Source organism: Nycticebus coucang, chromosome 5 (assembly GCF_027406575.1).
Source record: "Nycticebus coucang isolate mNycCou1 chromosome 5, mNycCou1.pri, whole genome shotgun sequence".
NCBI lineage: Eukaryota > Metazoa > Chordata > Mammalia > Primates > Lorisidae > Nycticebus > Nycticebus coucang.
The window spans coordinates 82451326-82471845 of record NC_069784.1 but is presented as its reverse complement, the minus strand read 5'-3'; the positions used below and the strand labels follow the sequence as shown (position 1 = coordinate 82471845).

The 20520-nt window shown below is 39.0% G+C and overlaps 1 non-coding gene across 1 annotated transcript; it reads right to left on the bottom strand.

Moving 5' to 3' along the window:
• Positions 1 to 12877: 12877 nt before the first annotated feature.
• On the bottom strand, positions 12878 to 13002 carry LOC128587068 (U6atac minor spliceosomal RNA). Its single transcript, XR_008380492.1, has one exon. It is a non-coding gene; the product is annotated as a U6atac minor spliceosomal RNA (small nuclear RNA).
• Between the last annotated feature and the right edge of the window lie 7518 nt (positions 13003 to 20520).

The following is a 20520-nucleotide window of genomic DNA, read 5'->3' as shown; positions in this document are numbered from 1 at the left end:
AAGTTTTTTGAGAAATTTCCACACGGTTTTCCATAATAGGTATACTAATTTACATCCCCACCAACAGTGCATAAGATTGTCCTTTTCTCCACATGCTCACGAGCATCTGCAACTTTTTATTTTTTTAATAATAGACATTCTAACTCAGGTAAGATGATATCTCATTGTGGTTTTGATTTGTATGCCCCTAATGATTCATGACATTGAGCATTTTCTCAAGTACCTGTTGGCCATTTATATGTATTCTTTTGAAAAGTGCATATCTAGTCATGTCCTTTACCCATTAAAAAGTTTCTTTATTTTTATGGTCTCTCTGTCTTGACTTGTGGTGGTTTTCCATTTGCTAGTTAAAATAATTCTAAGAAAATTTAAATTTTAAATTATGAGCATGAATTTTACCATTCACGAGTATTTTGTGCAGTGCCAGTTTTAAATGCAAATGTAACAACATTTAACTCATATACAGACTCATAAAGATTATATGGTTTGTATTTCATAACTAATATATGCCTGTATATTTCATTCCTCCCAGAAGCATTGGAAATGCTGCACAAAAGTAACTCCGTTACATTGACGGATACACACACTTTTATCAACACTGTCATTGGTTTACTGCTGATTGAGGAAGGACTGAAAGAGAAAGAAACCCTGTCTCCCCTTCCCTTCCATGTCATCATTTTTAGCATCAGTGGTCATCAGTGGGAAGTATAAGAGTAAGAAAGGAAATGATAAAGCCATTTTGTAGGATTGTGCTGAACTCCATTGCCTTCTTTCCTATTTGAAGCAAGTTCTGATCCTAATCAAAAGCCTGGTTTCAGCTGGGCTTGGCTACACGCCTATAATCCCAGCACCTAGGTGGAGGCAGGAGGATTGATTGAACTCAGGAGTTTCCGACCAGCCTGAGCAAGAGCAAGACGCTACCTCCATTAAAAGTAGAAAAATTAGCCAGGCACTGTGACGGGCGCCTGTAGTCCCAGCTACTCGGGAGGCTGAGGCAAGAGGATCGCTTGAGCCCAGGAGTTGGAGGCTACTGTGAGCAAGGCTGATTCCACAGCACGCTAGCCTGGGCAACAGTCAGACTCTGTCTCAAAAAAAAAAAAAAAAGTATACATGGTCTCTCAAGACTGTCGGGGCCGTCCTGACTTCCTCAGTAACAGACACAACACAGCTTGTACTCACGCTGACCCTGCCTGCAGCCCCGTACGTTGCGAGTCCTCCAGACTCCCGTGCCAAGGGACCGTCCTGAAGGCGCGATGTGAATAGACCGCGCGGAACAGCAGAGTGCAGACTGGGTTAGTCCTGCTCCAGTCCGTGCACCGTTGTCCCATCGGACTTTTCTTCCACCACACAGGCTGAAAGATAAAGTATTAAGAATTGTTAAGATGTCAGAGCATTAAACCAAGCACCGAGACCTTCTGAGCACGGAGCCCGGTGTGACTACACAGGTTGCAAACAACAAACTACCCTACGGGAAAGGACCGTGTACTGTAGCTTTTCAGTGTGTGGCTTAGAGCCCATTTGTGAATTGTGATCCACTCGTGATTGTTAAATCTATTTAAACGTGGCTTGTGGCCCGCTTTAACACACACACATACTTAAAAAATGAAGCTTTTACAAATAATACAGATAAGCGTTATTCTGTGAAACTTATAATTCAAATCTGAACATCTGTGTATCTTTTTCATTGAAACCACTGGTTGGGACTAGCGCATTGGCTCTGGAGTTAGACATAGGCATTTTGGCACCCTTGCCATATATCACTGTCAATAACCTTAAAATGCACCATTTATTTGATACAAAATTTCTTGAGATGTATGAGCTCCAAATTGAATAAGTGATATGCTATATAAACTTTAGTTATTAAATTAAGCTGATGCTTCACTCTAATAATTTTATATAAATGACTCTATAAATTGATGTTTGAATGAAGGTTATCAAGCTTATCATCAAATATGTAATGAATTGTTTAATTTTTATTTTATTTTAATAGAGCATTATTTCCTGGTTTGCTTGAGCACTTTGAGAGATATAAAGTCTTTCTTCCAGAGTACTTGCAGTTTTACCTGAATAGGTTGGTTTACCTATAAGCCTTACAAAGATAGATGTTGCTTAATTTTATGTATGATAATAACAAGCACTCCCCATAAATATATGCATAGCCACACTGTTCATAGTGTTTTATTGGGCGATTGGTGCTAGGTAGTAATATGCAAATCAACTTCTCACCCTTTAAATGGGGTTCCCTCAAATGATTAGAAAAATATCTCGTAATTTCAAGAGTCATAAATGCTAATTAAATATCTAGGTTTACATATTAGGGTGAAGTTGATGAACTCAGCTATTCTCCTTACATTTCTACAGCATCATGTTCTAAATACTCCACTTGAAAAAAATGAAATGCACCTTTTCAGAATGAAAGGAAGAAATTCCAAACCATTAGTAACCTCCCACAGCCTGGAATTCAAATAGGAAATGAATGTGTCTCTACAAAGATTTATAAATCATCCTTTGGAAAACATTAATCATTGTGGTTACAATCTTCCACATGATTCAAAGACACTGAAAACAGCACCACTGGGCAACACCATTCTGAGAAGTCACCTCCATTTGGAGGAGGAAGGCCATCAATTGTGGTTTTATCTGATTCCCATCATGTTATATATCTGGATTTTGTTCAGGTAAGGGAGGAGCTTTTTTGGGACATAGATATTTTAGGTACTTCATCCCTTTCTTAAAATGGTTGATTTTTTTAAAAGATGTTTTTAATATAGCAAAGGATCTGGGTTTGCTGCCAATAATAGTATAATAAAGCTAAAATATTTTTTAAAACTTGAGTACTTTTTGCTCTTAAAAATGGTATGAGTTTTCCTTTTTCTACTCACTTCATTTTGTTTTCTATTCACAAAAGAACAAAGTTCTAATAGCTACCTCATTCGTCAGGCAAAAAGACAACAAAGACCTGATTTTGCTGATCACCATAAGGTTTGTGGTTTTTAACTAGAGACCATTTGACAAAAGCAAACCTCATTCTCTGGGTGGGATGAGAACTAAAATGAGGATGGATCTAAAGAGAGCAATTCCCTTGCCCTCCCCAAAGTCTATGGCTTCAGGAAACATATTTCTAACATCCCTGCACTAGGTTGCAGACTTTATGAGAGAAGAGAAAGTGAGATTCCCCAAAACACAAAGTAATTCAGACACATCTTTGGCTGCCAGAACATACTTCAGACAAAAAGGTTAAAGCATCAAGAAAGCAGGCGATGGAGTTCCCAGAGGACAAGATGCTGTGTTGAAAATGCATCTTGTGCGGATTTTACTCCAGACATCAATGTATGCACTGAACTTTTGGGGAGGTGAGAGAAAAAAACGGAATTAATAATTTCCAGATTCAAGGCTTCAGGGAACACCCTGGTCCACTGTTGATTCATCGTCAGTCTTTATTTTCTCTTCCTGTCCTGTGTCTATGCTAAATTGTGTTTGTAAGATTTGTTTAAAGCATCTGTGTTCTTTCCCATTATTCTTTGAAGACTGGCTCCTTTTCTATGGTGGTAAATTGAGCATTCCCTCTGAGTTTGGTCTGCATTTAGTTGAGTGTTGAGTTGACTTTAAAGTTAGCACTATAGAAAACAAACACCATGTCTAATGACTCCTATTAAATACACACAGTAAAAATTTGCCCACAAGAGCTCTCAGACAATAATATATTTTAAAAAGAGTGGCACAATCATAAGAGTTCTTGGGAATTCAACATGCCATATGGCTCTCATAGGTCAGTCTGACAATGAGAATCGGTTTTCAGTTATTAGTATTAGTAGTTAATAGCAGAAAATATTTTGACATACTTATTTGTACCATAGTCAAGTGCAAGCCACAACCACAAATCTGAGTATTTGTGTTTTAAAAGGGGGATCTGTATTGTCTTTTCATTGTCCAAAACATTAAGAAACAAATCCCAAATCCAGAAACAAACAAAATACTCACAGATATATTCTATCTGGCTAGCTTGATGTTCTTAAAAGAATTTGAATGACTTTAAGCATTTCCATTTGCCAAAGTCCTACCATTACCTATTATTTCTTTATTTCACATTTTATGTTACCCACCTGACCAATAAATGCATTTGAGTTTACTATTCCCATTCAGATCATCAGGAGAATTAATGCTATGGTTTGAATGTTTATACCCTCAGGAACTCATGGTGAAATTTAATCCTCTGTGTGGAAGCTTTGAGAGGTAGGGCCTTTAAGAGGGGACAGGCTGTTGAGAACTCTGCCCTCATGAATGAATTAATCTATTAATGGATTATGGGTTAATGCATTAAAAAGTTATCATGGGAGTGGAACTGATGGCTTTATAGAAAGAGGAAGAGAGACCTGAGCTAGCACTCTCAGCCCCGTGTGATGCCTCAGGACTCAGCAGAGTGCCCACTAGCAAGAAAGCCCTCACCAGATGCAGCCCCTCAATCTTGGACTTCTCAGGCTCCATAACTGTAAAAAATATATTCCTTTTCTATACACATTATCCATATTCAGGTATTCTGTTATAGGCGACATAAAAATAGACTAAGCCACTAAAGAATAAGAAAGCGATTCTTGTTGTTACTATAAACTGGTGGCGATCCTGATGGTCCGGTAATTAAAGGCTGTTCCAGTAACATAAGTGAAGCATTCATGCAACAAGTCATGACTAGAAGATTTTTAGACTAGGAGAATAATCACAAGATACAACACAAGGAAAACAAAATGCCTTTATAAAAATGAAGTAGAATTAAATATTATTTTAGATGTCTAGGAGTTGGGTCTGAAATAAGATGTGAATAAAAGCTGTACACCAAAGATGTACAGGAATATTGTTTAAAAATCTTTCTCGTTGGGCACACACTTAAGAAGATGGTGCTCAATAACTTCTTGTTAAATAAACTTTTCTAAAGATATATTTTAAATTATAGGCCAGGCACAGTGGCTCACACCTGTAATCCTAGCACTCTGAGAGACTGAGATGGGTGGATTGCTTGGCTCAGGAGTTTCAGACCAGCCTGAGCAAGAGCGAGACCTATCTCTCCCTACTAAAAATAGGAAAACGAGCCAAGCGTGGTGGTGGGCACCTGTATTCCCAGCTACTCAGGAGGCTGACACAGGACGATGTCTTGAGCTCAAGAGTTTTAGTTGCTGTGAGCTATGATGACATCATGGCACTCTACCCAGGGTGACAGAGAGCCTGTCTCAACAAATAAACAAACAAATAAATAAATTATAGATCAGTTAAGTATTTGATGTTTCATATGTGAAGAAACTTCAAATTTAATTTAGAATAAAAGGTAGTTGACAGGTGTTCAGTTTGTTTACTGCTGATGGTTACTGGCCATTCAGACAAGCTAGCTCTTACACTGAGAGGTAAAGTCTAAAATTCTTTTATTTATAAAATCAGATAATTTGCATTTTAATTTAAAATTGTAATAACATGTAGAACAGAAGAAGCAAAATAATAAAGAAATTAGTAAATAACACTTTACTGAAATTTCCTAAGAGGTTCCATTTTAATGTTGGGACGCCAAGAATGTTTAGATTTGTTCTTCTTTGTGAATGAGGGATGGGAGCTCAGCAATATTGGGGATTCTTCACCAAACCCTAAAACCATTTTTATTTTCCTTCAAGTTTTGTTTTTTGAAATTTCAAGTTTTCCAAAACAGTTTTCCCTTCACTTAAGCCTTTGTTTTTCAAAATAAATTTAATTTAAAAAACATGTTTTTCTCAAAGTTCAAACTTGTATTATACAAGTAAGACAGATTGGTGTTTAAAATTAATTTTTGTCTGCTTCTAGAATTACTAGGAAAATCAAATTCAAAAGGCTGAGCCTAATGCATTTTCAGAGTTGAAGACAACACAGGCTAAAGCATTTTAAATTCTGTTCTCAGTTAAGATTTGAAATCATTTTAATTATTTGTTTGATTTTCAGAATATGAGTAAAAAATACATACCAATAATTAGTGATCTAGAACACATGTAATGAAAACTCAGTTCAAGGTCACTTTAGGAAGGTGCGGGTTGGCAAAAGCTGTGCCTCCACTCATATCCAGGCTTTCTCACTGGAGAAGGAATCGAAGTAGCCCCAATATCTCACTGTTAGAAACTTCTGCCAAGAAGAAAACACAGGACCAAGAAGGCTTGCATGTCTGGGAGAATAAGAGTAAGAGTATGTCCAACTATCTCTGTTTGTTTTTAATTATTTCACCATGAACATACCTCTGATAACAAAGTAAGGCATAGTTGTCCATCACAGTAGAACTTCCCCAAGGAAATGTTCTTTTCAAATTGAGAGCTTTATAAAGCTATTTAGTAACTTTCCATCCCTGCCTCATCCTCAAAATCAACACACACACACACTTTTTCATCCATCCATTCACTAATTCATCTGATATTTGCTGGGCAGCAAATGCCAAGGGCTGGCCTAAGCACTAAAAATCCTGCAATAGATAAGACACCCTCTAACCTCTGGTAAGATACAACTTTGTGAGGGAAGTGGACATATAAAGGGATAAGATGTCACTAAGCAAAAGTGGAACCAATGCATTTTACATGATGACAACAAAAGAGTTAACCTATCACTGAATACACTTATCTTGGAGACCCAGATATCTTAGCATTGTTTCAAAAGCAAATGAGTCAGTGTTGGATTGGGCCAATTGGCTAATCAAGGTGTCCCGTGAGCTTGCAACATGCAGGTCTCAGGACAGCTCAGCCTCTGTTGCTCTTCTGCGGAGCGCCACAGAAGCCCAAACTCCTGAGCATGGTGGGGCAGAGGTCTGCTAACGTGCCCTGCCCAGCATAAAAGAATCAAAAACCCAGCTTCTTTTCTGCCATGAGCAGAGAAAGACAAGCTGAGTCACCTCAAGGACAAACTGCAGAACCGGAGAAGCATGACTTTTCCAGCCTGCTATTCTGGGACATTTGGACACAGAGACAGACACATATGTGAAGAAAATGCCATGTGAATCAGAGTGACCACCCACAAGCTGAGGACCACCAGAGACTGCCAGCAAACCAGCAGAACCCCAGAGAGGCGTCCGAAACAGAACCCCTCGCAGCCCTCAGGAAAACCCATCCTGTTGCCACTTCCATCTTGAACTCTTGGCCTCCAGCACTGTGAGACTATAAATTTCTATCCTTTAGGTCAGGTGTTTGTAGTACTCATTTCAGCAGCCCTTGCAAACTAATATAAATACTTTTATCCGGCTTGGTTTTTCAGCCTTTGTGACTGTTTGTTGAGGTACCCAAGGTGCTCCTAAAAATTCTCTTTCATACTAGAGTTCGTTCTTTGTTTGTTGCCTAGAACCCCAAATGATACTTCTTTTGGTATTCATTCTTCTCTTTCTCCTTTCCAACACTAGCAATTTCTACTTAGGATTCATCCCAGGACCCGGGATAGAGCCCATGACTTCTGCTCAGCCAGTCAACACAGAGATTGTCTTCCAGGTGGGCAAGTCCTCAGAGACCATCCAATCCCAGTGACCTGCCAGACATTTCCTAGGAGTACGGAGGCAAAGATAGTCTCTCTCTTCTACTGAATGTAAATAAAGATGCCTATTAGCCTAGTGATTCTGACAAGTTGGCCTCAGAGAGAAGTCAAGTGAAAAAGACAGGGAAAGATGCCTAGTGACATCTTTGAGCCACTGGCCCAGGTCACACCTGAAGTCAGCTCTCCTTGAGGACTTCTCATCACTTGAACCAATCAAGTCCCTGTATTGTTCAAGCCAGTGGAAGGCTGATTTTTCTGCTATCTCCAGCTAGAACTGGAACACTCTATGCTTTAAACATCATTCACAAAAATTTCATAAGCCTCCAAGTTACATACTGTTTAAAATACTGAGTCTAAGGCTGGGCATGGTGGCTAGCACTGTGGGAGGCCAAGGCAGATGGATTGCTTGAGCTCAGGAGTTTGAGACCACCCTGAGCAAGGGTGGTCTCACCCTACCCCATCTCTGTTAAAAATAGAAAAATTATCCAGGTGTAGTGGTGGGCACCTGTAGTCCCAGCCACTTGGGAGGCAAAGGCAAGAGGACTGCTCAAACGTCATAGCTCACATCCATAGCTGTGAGCTTTGATGATACCATGGCATTCTATCTAGGGTGACAGAGTGAGACTCTTCCTCAAGAAAAAAAAAAAAATTGGGTCCAATTTAGGAATGAAAACCCTTTTAAAACAATATTGATTTGATTATTCATGAGCTGTTAGATGACAATTGAAGGGCGGATGGGGTTATCATTTCATTCCTGAAGTGGTGAGATTGACCCTGGAGGAAATAATAATAGCAATGACAATAATGATGATGATGGTAATGGTGATGGAGGTGGTAATGATCATCACTTCCTATCTGCCTGTTCTGCATGGGAAACCCAAAGAAAACTTGTAGGAAACAGGTATGTGGGGCCTGGGTCTTGAACAGTATATTGGAGTGCACCAGGCATTTGATGGTAGGAGTGGCCAAAACCTAGGCCACATTTCCTGTCTTCCTTGTCTGTTTTTACTTACCTGTTACTAAATAACACAACATAAGTACAGATAGTCCTATAATCATAGCCCTACCAATTTACTGGAACAAATGAGACGATAAATTCAGAACTCTGCCCTGACGGGGTGGGGCCGGCACTAATTTCTTCTTCCCCATGGGGTTTATGGTCTGGCCTGGCCACTGTGTGCTTCTTGTTTTGTGTCATCAGATTTCTACTCTGGTTCCTAATTTGCACTCCAGTCTTCTGTTGTGGCTAAAAACCTCTGAACCTTCGGCTAGTTACCATTCAGTATGCTCCTCTTAGAACGGAGAGACCTCCTTGAATTTGATTAAGGCCTCTGCTGGTAAATAAGCACAGCCCCCACCCAGATATTCCTGCTGCCTTGCCTTACCTTGCCTAATTTCTGAACTTGACTTTTAGCCATTGATTCTAACCTACTTTGAGTCTGAGTTTAGCCTTTGGCCACTGCAATAGGATCACTGGCTACTCTTCCAGGGGGATATCCCCACTTCTGTCAGGTTCTTTCTACCAGCACTGCTCCTTTGGCTGTGGTTTAGTCCTTTCACTAGTTAGAACTCCAACAATGTCATTTCCAAAGCCATATGGAGTATCATATTCATCCAAAAGCAGCCTCTCTGACAAAGGTTTAATAACCAGAATCCACAGAGAACTCAAACGCATCAGCAAGAAAAAAACAAGGGATCCCATCGCAGGCTGGGCAAGGGATTTGAAGAGAAACTTCTCTGAAGAAGACAGGCGCATGGCCTTCAGACATATGAAAAAATGCTCATCATCTTTAATCATCAGAGAAATGCAAATCAAAACTACTTTGAGATATCATCTAACTCCAATGAGACTAGCCTATATCACAAAATCTCAAGACCAGAGATGTTGGCGTGGATGCGGAGAAAAGGGAACACTTCTGCACTGCTGGTGGGAATGCAAATTAATACATTCCTTTTGGAAAGATATATGGAGAACACTCAGAGATCTAAAAATAGATCTGCCATTCAATCCTGTAATTCCTCTGCTGGGCATATACCCAGAAGACCAAAAATCACAACATAACAAAGATATTTGTACCAGAATGTTTATTGCAGCCCAATTCATAATAGCTAAGTCATGGAAAAAGCCCAAGTGCCCATCGATCCATGAATGGATTAATAAATTGTGGTATATGTATACTATGGAATACTATGCAGCCTTAAAGAAAGATGGAGACTTTACCTCTTTCATGTTTACATGGATGGAGCTGGAACATATTCTTCTTAGTAAAGTATCCCAAGAATGGAAGAAAAAATACCCAATGTACACAGCCCTACTATGAAACTAATTTGGGACTCTCACATGAAAGCTATAACCCAGCTACAACTTAACAATAGGGGGAAATGGGAAAGGGGGGGGTGGGTAGAGGGAGGGGAATCGGTGGGATCACACCTGTGGTGCATATTACAGGGGTATTTGCGAAACTTGGTAAATGTAGAATGTAAATGTTTTGGCACAGTAACTGAGATAACGCCGGAAAGGCTATGTTAACCACTGTGATAAAAATGTGTCAAATGGTTTATGAAGTGAGTGTATGATGCCCCATAATCATATCATTGTATACAGTTATGATTTAATAAAAAAATTAAAAAAAAAATAAATAAATAAAAAAAAAATAAAAGTAGACTTACCATTCAATTGGCAATCCCACAAAAAAAAAAAAAAAAAAAAAAAAGCAGCCTCTCATCACTTTAGCTTTTCTTAGCCCAGGTCCCGGGGATCCAGGGTTCATTCTCTTGAGTCCTCTCCATCTTCCTTCGACTCTCCCTGAATATCAGCACCAACCCAGGTTGCCTATTTTAGATTACAATCCCACAGCCACCTTCACCCCCTCTACCATGGAAGGGGCCAGAGTTTCTTTTGCTTTAAGTGCCCCAGGACCAAACTATTTATTACTGAAAAGAGTCCTTAGGTATTTGGAATCAGAGAATAGACCAAATAAAAATGGGACTGTGAATGAAACATGTGAACAACACACCTAAGAGAGTGACAACAGAGGGATTCAAAATGAGAGGAACCCCAGATGTTGGGGAGTAAGGTACTAGACCTATGTGAGAATCGCTATGCATAAAAAATGACCATTACAGGTAAACATGATCCTCCCTGTACATTGTAGCAGGGAGGATCATCACCAGAAAATGCATTTCTAGACACTAGGAAATAATGAAGTAAAGAGAGGGAAAAATAATTGTTTTCATGCTAATTTCCTCCATTTATGTAAATTACAGTATAGTAATGATGTCATTAAATGTTTCTATATTAAAGTTAAATAATAGCAGTTTAGTATGATTTTAGCAGTTATAGTATGATCCAATGCTCGTGAACTTTCAAAGTTACAGGGACAGTTATGAAAGAAAGTTATGTATTATAGTTCATGTATAAGGAACCATGCTGGGTCTTATAACAGTAAGTATGTCTACATGGAGCTCAAAAGTATAGGCACACACGTGACGTCATATAATGCAGAGTACTGTTATGCATCTAAGGGTAAGAAGTGGTGGAGGTGACATCCATTTGAGTCAGGGAGGAGTTGGCTTCTGAGACTAGACAGAATTCAGACAACAGACTTAGAAAAAAGAGATAGCATCACAGAAGCTGCACACTAATTGTGCTGATGTCTGTGCTATTTTTGTTTGCCCTCGCTTTTTTGCCTGTCTGCTGTTATTAATCCATTTGGGAATAAAGCATAAAAGTTTTAGTTAGAGAACATTTTCAATACAGGGTTTGGAGACTCAGTAGAGATTGATGCCATATTTGGCCAACACTTTTTATGTGTTCTTTTCCCATACTAAACATGCAGAATAAAATAAATATTTACCATTGACAGAGCCCCCTTTTTACTGGATTAGTTTTTTATAAACAGCTATCTAACTTGTTTTCTCCCTGTATTTGGAAAACTGGAAAGTTCTTGCTTTTCTTTATTGACTACGTCTTGGTTGGGAAGTCATTCCAATTTTATTACAAAACGGAGTGACATTTCCCAGAAAGATGGAACATATTTTGACCATTCCGAGCATTGCCACCTTCTCAAGATACCTCATTCTGTTTTTGCAACACCATGTCTGGATCAGGGCTTAAACTCTGAGACCCCACACCAGAAAAAACTCAGGACTTGCAGATTCTGGCTTTCCTTATACTGAATCAGGAAACAAAAATGTCACTTTTTTGTAGCTCTGGGTTTATTCTATTCACTCCCAACCAGATGCACATACTTTGAAAATACTCTCTTCTTTTTTACTAAACAACCATGAATGTGAAGACAATGGCTTGCTTATTATTAAATGGAGAATATTGAGTCTATTACAGGCATCCCTTGATGTGGTACGACTTTCTGATCAATGGTCACTAATGAAGAAACTACAGAAGGAAAACTTATTTTATAATACTGAGAAAGTTTATTGTTGTGTAAGCTATTTGGGTTAATGAGTACTTCTTCTGAACCTAATGTTCATGTTATAATAAGCAGAGTGATTCTTGAAAAGTTTTTCTTCACTTCCTTGATTTAGAAATAGAAACCCGCTTTGTTGTGCCTTGTTTCCCATAGAGATGCTTGGGAAGTTTAATCGGTACTAAACTCATTCCAGATTCATTTAGCAGGTTAGCTTTGGATGACTAAAAGGTAACTTTGAATCACAAAATTTTTGGCAAGAGCTTGACTCTTATACACAATGACATATGAGAAATGACATAGGTGAAATGGAAAAAAGAAAAATCTTTATTTGGCACTTCATGATAAAGAGTTGGACCAGCACAGTTTTTATGTGATATAATTATCTTTTTTAAAATTCCAGATACGAGGATACGAGCAATTAGATTACAATGTTTGTGTTTGTTAGGTGAAGTCCCTGTTGTAGTTGTGCCTCTCACCCTGGAATGTGCCATGGACCCTTATGTTGTGCCCACTAGGTGGAAGCACCCCCAAACCCCCTCCCTTCATCCCCTCCCTCCTCTCTTCTTCCCCATCCCTCCTCCCCCTCCCCACAACTTTAATTAACTTGAGTTTTTTCTCTTGTGTAGGCGTGCATTAGATTGTCTACTGGCTTCATATTAGTATTCAGTACATTGGATACTTGCTTTTCCAGTCTTGCGATACTTTACTAAAGAGAATGTTCTCCAACTCTATTCAGGTTAATACAAAAGATGTAAAGTCTCCATCTTTTCATGGCTGAATAGTATTCCATGGTACATATAGTTAATAATAATGGTTAATTAATTCATTAATTAATAAGTTTATTAATAGTTTATTAATCTATTCATGCGTTGATGGGCACTCAGGTTGATTCCACCTCTTGGACATTGTAAATTGAGCGGCAATAAACAATCTAAAAATGATGGTTGCATGCCACAAAGTAGGTGGCAATGCCTTACTTGTACGTGTGTTGTCAGGCCTGAGGGCCTCTTCCATCCTTGTCAGGGAAGTACTGGCCTTCTCTCCTTTCATACAACACTAAAATTATCTTTTGTGTGTATAAAAATGGGGCTCTCATATGATAACACATAAAACAAAAGCAAACCATTTCAACATTCATTAAAATAAATGTTTATTAAGAGCCTATTATGGGGTGGCGCCTATAGCTCAGTGGGTAGGGTGTGGCCACATATACCGAGGCTGGCGGGTTCAAACCCGGGCTGAGACTGCTAAAAACAATGACAACTGCAACAAAAAAATTGGGTGTTGTGGTGGATGACTGTAGTCCCAGCTACTTGGAAGGCTGAGGCAAGAGAATCTCTTATGCCCAAGAGTTTGAGGTTGCTGTGAGCTGTGATGCCACAGCACTCTACCGAGGATGACAGCTTCAGACTCTGTCTCATTAAGAAAAAAAAAAAAAAAAGGAGCCTATTATGGATAAGGTGTGGTACTGGAGATACGGTGTTGGAAAGTCAGTTATGGGCCATGTCCCTGCAGCATTCAGAGCCCAAGAGGGCAATAGGTGACTCACTGAGCTGAAACCATCAGGTGTGGTGTGTTTCATTCATTATTCGCAAAATAAATTGAGAGCAACATTATTATCAAGAAATTTAAATATTGATTCTCTTGGAAGAAAACTCTGCACATGCACTTTTTATTTTATGGGAAAACATAAAATTGTGCTTTCCTTAACTTGACAACAAGCCTCTAATTCAGAATAGTAAAGAAAAATGTCCGAAGGATTCCATTTGGGATCTTCAAAGAAACTTGTGGATGACCACTGAAGGAGATGATTTAATTATGTCCATTAGGAAATTGACATGGAAAAAAACAAAATTTGTTTTCTTTCTATTAGAAAAAACTAATAGCTGTATGTATATAATTTGATAAAATTAAGGGTAGAAGAGAAAATAAAACATGCTTCATTCATGTAGCAATTACAAATCAACTTCTACGAGCAACTTGCTATCCAAATACTAGGTTTCAGGCCATGTGAGTTTTGTGTTATGCTGCACTGCAGTGAGAGGTGTGAGACTCCAGCCTCTCCTTCAGCAGCTCGGCATCAGGTGGAGTAGAAGGCAAAAAGGCAATTCTGGTACACCAAGCCAAGGTGGGGGGAGCAGACGCTCCACAGCGATCAAAGAATATTTGTGAAATGCAGTTGTTTGACAGGGCATGTCTGGTTCCCAGGCTGCGGTTAGTATAGGCTGGCAGAGCACAGGGGCGTGTGGAGAGACAGAATGAGGGATGGGCACAAGTGCCTACACCTCAAGATGAACACGTTAGACTTGAACATGGAGTTACTGGAAAAGCTTAGAAGGGCTTTTTTTTTTTTTTTTTATTTTTGGGGATTAATTGAGGGTACAATGTGCCAGGTTACACTGCTTGCAATTGTTAGGTAAAGTCCCTCTTGCAATCATGTCTTGCCCCCATAAAGTATGACACACACCAAGGCCCCACCCACCTCCCTCATTCCCTCTTTCTGCTTTTCCTCCCCTCCCCATAACCTTAATTGTCATTAATTGTCCTCATATCAAAATTGAATACATAGGATTCATGATTCTCCATTCTTGTGATGCTTAATAGCTGAATAGTATTCCATGGTATACATATACCACAGCTTGTTAATCCATTCCTGGGTTGGTGGGCATTTAGGCTGTTTCCACATTTTGGTGATTGTAAATTGAGCTGCAATAAACAGTCTAGTACAAGTGTCCTTATGATAAAAGGATTTTTTTCCTTCTGGGTAGGTGCCCAGTAATGGGATTGCAGGATCAAATGGGAGGTCTAGCTTGAGTGCTTTGAGGTTTCTCCATACTTCCTTCCAGAAAGGTTGTACTAGTTTGCAGTCCCACCAGCAGTGCAAAAGTGTTCCCTTCTCTCCACATCCATGCCAGCATCTGTAGTTTTGAGATTTTGTGATGTGGGCCATTCTCACTGGGGTTAGATGATATCTCAGGGTTGTTTTGATTTGCATTTCTCTAATATATAGAGATGATGAACATTTTTTCATGTGTTTGTTAGCCATTCATCTGTCATCTTTAGAGAAGGTTCTATTCATGTCTCTTGCCCATTGATATATGGGATCGTTGGCTTTTTTCATGTGGATTAATTTGAGTTCTCTATAGATCCTAGTTATCAAGCCTTTGTCTGATTGAAAATATTCAAGTATCCTTTCCCATTGTATAGGTTGTCTCTTTGCTTTGGTTGTTGTCTCCTTAGCTATACAGAAACTTTTCAGTTTAATGAAGTCCCATTTGTTTATTTTTGTTGTTGTTGCAATTGCCATGGCAGTCTTCTTCATGAAGTCTTCCCCCAGGCCAATATCTTCCAGTGTTTTTCCTATGCTTTCTTTGAGGATTTTTATTGTTTCATGCCTTAAATTTAAGCCCTTTATCCATCTTGAATCAATTTTTGTGAGTGGGGAAAGGTGTGGGTCCAGTTTCAGTCTTTTACATGTAGACATCCAGTTCTCCCAACACCATTTATTGAATAGGGAGTCTTTCCCCCAGTATGTTCTTGTTTGGTTTATCGAAGATTAGGTGGTTGTAAGGTGTTAGTTTCATTTCTTGGTTTTCAATTCGATTCCAAGTGTCTATGTCTCTATTTTTGTGCCAGTACCATGCTGTCTTGACCACTATGGCTTTGTAGTACAGACTAAAATCTGGTATGCTGATGCCCCCAGCTTTATTTTTATTACTAAGAACTGCCTTAGCTATAGGGAGTTTTTTCTGGTTCCATACAAAATGCAGAATCATTTTCTCCAAATCTTGAAAGTATGATGTTGGTATTTTGATAGGAATGGCATTGAATAGGTAGATTGCTTTGTGAAGTATAGACATTTTAACAATGTTGATTCTTCCCATCCATGAGCATGGTGTGTTCTTCTATTTGTTAATAACCTCTGCTATTTCCTTTCTGAGGGTTTCATAATTTTCTTTATAGAGGTCCTTCACCTCCTTTGTTAGGTATATTCCTAGGTATTTCATTTTCTTTGAAACTATGGTGAAGGGAGTTGTGTCCTTAATTAGCTTCTCATCTTGACTGTTATTGGTGTATACAAAGGCTACTGACTTGTGGACATTGATTTTATATCCTGAAACATTACTGTATTTTTTGATGACTTCTAGGAGTCTTGTGGTTGAGTCTTTGGGGTTCTCTAAGTATAAGATCATGTCGTCAGCAAAGAGGGAGAGTTTGACCTCCTCTGCTCCCATTTGGATTCCCTTTATTTCCTTGTCTTGCCTAATTGTATTGGCTAGAACTTCCAGCACTATGTTGAATAGTAAAGGTGACAGAGGACAACCTTGTCTGGTTCCAGTTCTAAGAGGAAAAGCTTTCAGTTTTACTCCATTCAGTAAAATATTGGCTGTGGGTTTGTCATAGATAGCTTCAATCAGTTTTAGAAATGTGCCACCTATGCCTATACTCTTCAGTGTTCTAATTAGAAAAGGATGCTGGATTTTATCAAATGCTTTTTCTGCATCTGTTGAGAGGATCATACGATCTTTATTTTTGCTTCTGTTAATATGGTGGATAACGTTTATGGACTTGCGTATGTTAAACCAGATTTGCATCCCTGGAATGAAGCCTACTTGATCATGATGAATGACTTTTTTGATGATAAGCTGTAATCTATTGGCTATGATTTTGTTGAGAATTTTTGCATCTATATTCATGAGTGAGATTGGTCTGAAATTCTCCTTTTTGTTTGGGTCTTTTCCTGGTTTTGGTATCAGGGTGATGTTTGCTTCATAGAATGTGTTGGGGAAGAATCCTTCTTCCTCAATTTTTTGGAATAATTTCTGCAGTACAGGAATAAGTTCTTCCTTGAAGGTTTGATAAAATTCTGGCGTGAAGCCATCTGGACCAGGGCATTTTTTGGTTGGAAGATTTTTTATTGTTTCTTTGATCTCAGTGCTTGAAATTGGTCTGTTCAGGAGCTCTATTTCTTCCTGGCTGAGTCTAGGGAGAGGGTGAATTCCAAATATTGATCCATTTCCTTCACATTGTCAAATTTCTGAGCATAGTTTCTGGTAGTATTCAGAGATGATCTCTTGTATCTCTGTGGGATCAGTTGTTATTTCCCCTTTATCATTTCTGATTGAGGTTACTAGAGATTTTACTTTTCTATTCCTCGTTAGTCTGGCCAATGGTTTACCTATGTTATTTATTTTTTCAAAAAACCAATTCCTTGGTTCATTAATTTTCTGAATGATTCTTTTGTTTTCAATTTCATTGATCTCTGATTTGATTTTGGATATTTCTTTTCTTCTACTGAGTTTAGGCTTAGATTGTTCTTCTTTTTCCAATTCCATAAGATGGCTTGTGAGATTGTTGATGTCGTCTCTTTCTGTTTTTCGAATGTAGGTATCTAAAGCAATAGATTTTCCTGTCAAAACTGCTTTTGCAGTATCCCACAGGTTTTGGTAGCTTGTGTCTTCATTGTTGTTATGCTCAAGGAAGTTGATGATTTCCTGTTTTATTTCTTCCTGCACCCATCTGTTATTCAACAGAAGATTGTTTAATTTCCATGCCTTTGGGTGGGGTCGAGCATTTTTGTTAGAGTTGAGTTCCACCTTTAGTGCCTTATGGTCAGAGAAGATACAAGGTAAAATTTCAATTCTTTTGATTCTGTTGATATTTGTTTTGTGTCCCAGGATATGATCAATTTTGGAGAATGTTCCATGGGGTGATGAGAAGAATGTATATTCTTTATCTTTGGGATGGAGTGTTCTATATGCGTCAATCAAGCACAGTTGTTCTAGGGTCTCATTTAAGTCTCTTATATCCTTGTTTAATTTCTGTTTAGAGGATCTGTCCAGCTCTATAAGAGGAGTGTTAAAATCCCCTGTTATATGGTATTGTCAGATATATTGCTCAGACTGAGTAAGGTCTGTTTCAAGAATCTGGGAGCATTTAAATTGGGTCCTTAAATATTTAGAATTGAAATGTCTTCTTGTTGTATTTTTCCCTTGACCAATGTAAAGTGACCATCTTTGTCTTTTTTAACTTTAGTTGCTTTAAATCCACATGTATCTGAAAATGAGATTGCAACTCCTCTTTTCTTCTGAATTCCATTTGCCTGAAAAATTGTCTTCCAACCCTTGACTCAGAGCTTGAATTTGTCTTTTGAAGCCAGGTGTGTTTCTTGCAGACAGCAAATGGATGGCTTGTGGTTTTTAATCCAGTCAGCCAATCTATGTCTCTTCAGTGGGGAATTCAAGCCATTAACATTTATTGAGATAATTGATAAGTGTGCTGGTATTCTATTCGTCTTATTTTGTGAGAGTCCATTGCTTAGTTTTGTCTTTTGCATCAGTGTGGAGGTTAGGTTCTGTCGTTTAAAATCTGAGTTCTTACTTTGCTGCTGATCCATTGTGATGGTCAGTGTGTAGAACAGGTTGAATTATTTCCTGTAGAGCTGGTCTTGTTGTGGCGAATTTCCTCAATGTTTGTATATCCATAAATGATTTTATTTCTCCATCAATTTTTAAGCTTGGCTTAGCAGGGTACAGAATTCTGGGCTGGAAATTGTTCTGTTTAAGTAGATTAAAGGTAGATGACCATTGTCTTCTTGCTTGGAAAGTTTTATTAGAGAAGTCTGCGGTCACTCTCATGGATTTGCCCCTGTAGGTCAACTGGCACTTACTCCTGGCAGCTTGCAGAATCGTTTCTTTTGTCTTGACTTTGGACAGGTTCATCACAATGTGTCTTGGAGGAGCTCGGTTAGAGTTGAGGCGACCTGGGGTCCGATATCCCTCTGAAAGCAGTGTGTCAGAATCTTTGGTGATATTTGGGAAATTTTCTTTTATAATATTCTCTAGTATGGCTTCCATTCCTCTGGAGCATTCTTCTTCCCTTTCTGGGATTCCTATAACTCGTATGTTGGAATGCTTCATAAAGTCCCATAATTCTGACAGTGAATGTTCTGCTTTCTCTCTCTTCTTTTCTGCCTCTTTTACTATCTGAGTTATCTCAAGAACTTTGTCTTCTACCTCTGAAATTCTTTCTTCTGCATGGTCTAACCTGTTGCTGATACTTTCCATTGCATCTTTAAGTTCCCTAATTGACTGTTTCAGTTCCTTCAGGTCTGCTATATCCTTTCTATATTCTTCATATGGTTCATCTCTTCTTTGATTCTGTTTTTGGATTTCCTTTTGGTTATTTTCCACTTTATTAGCAGTTTCCTTTATTGTTTCCATCATTTCTTTCATTGTTTTCATCATGTGTATTCTAAATCCCATTTCTGTCATCTCTAACATTTCTTTATAGGTGGAATCCTCTGCAGTAGCTTCCTGGTCCCTTGGCGGGGTTGTTCTGGACTGGCTCTTCATGTTGCCTGGAGTTTTCTGCTGATTCTTCCTCATGAGTGATTTCTTTTATCTGTTTCCTTGCCCTAATTTTCCTTTCATTTCCTCTTGCTCTTTAAGTTCTTGTGTCTGTGGACTAAGGTTTTGATGAGTCCTTTCGGTACAGGACCAGAAGGATGAGAAGGTTGAAGAGCAAGAAAGGGATGGAAGAAAGGAGGAACAAGCGAAAAGAAAAAAAAAATAGAGAAAGGATAGTGTGTGGGTAAAAGTAATATTGACAGAAAGAAGAGAGGCACAGAAAGAGGGAGACAGAGCAATACATGTGTACAGTAGGGTACTTTGAGACAACCTTAAAAAAAAAAAACCCACCTTCTGGGGGTGCCCCGTTGGGTTGTTCCCTTGAGGTCAGCAGCTCTTTGCTAACCTGGTCAGACACAGTACCCCACCTCCACCAAGTAGAGAGGAAAGACAAAAATGCTGTAAATAAAACCAAAACACGCAAACAGAAAAGTTTACGGGATAAAATTGGGTGAAAAACCAAATAATAGTGGTAGGAAACACTAACAAAAATGAAGTTCTAGTTATTGAAAAATGCAGCAATGGGAAATTATAATTGCACTAGAAAAATTAAGAAAGAAAAAAATGTGTACGGAAAAGGTTGAAATTAAAAAACAAAACAACATCAACAACATCAAAATAAACAGAAAAACAACCAAACCAAAAGAAAACAGAAAAAAAAAAAAAAACACAAGCAAAAACAAAGCAGTATGTATATGTTGTTGAATATTGTCTGGGCAACACGTGGTCTTCTGGGGTTTGAGCATTAAGCACAGTGCTGATATGACTGAGGCTGCAGATTTCTCCAACCCCAGCAGGTAGACACCCTAAATCTCTCTTCAGCCCTCTTAAAAGGCACTTTGAACTGGTAAACTTGCTGAGCAGAAGCTTTCCCAGGAAAGTGCTTGTCGCTGGAATCACTGCTAACGTGGCTATCCACTTACCCAGTGTGCCAAAATTGGTCTCACTCTGCCCCTGAGGGTTAGGGCTGTAAGGCGGCTCAGACCCCGCCCTTAGGCTACTCAGTCGCTGGGTTACCAGCTCCCACCCAATTCTTGCTCTGTGACCCTGAGGGCAGAGCTTGCCGGGGCAGATCACTCACAATGGCTCCCTGTGGCCCACAGCCAAACACTATTAGCTCTGCCTGGCTCAGTGGCTCAGACTGGGGCCCTAGACAACGGCCAAAG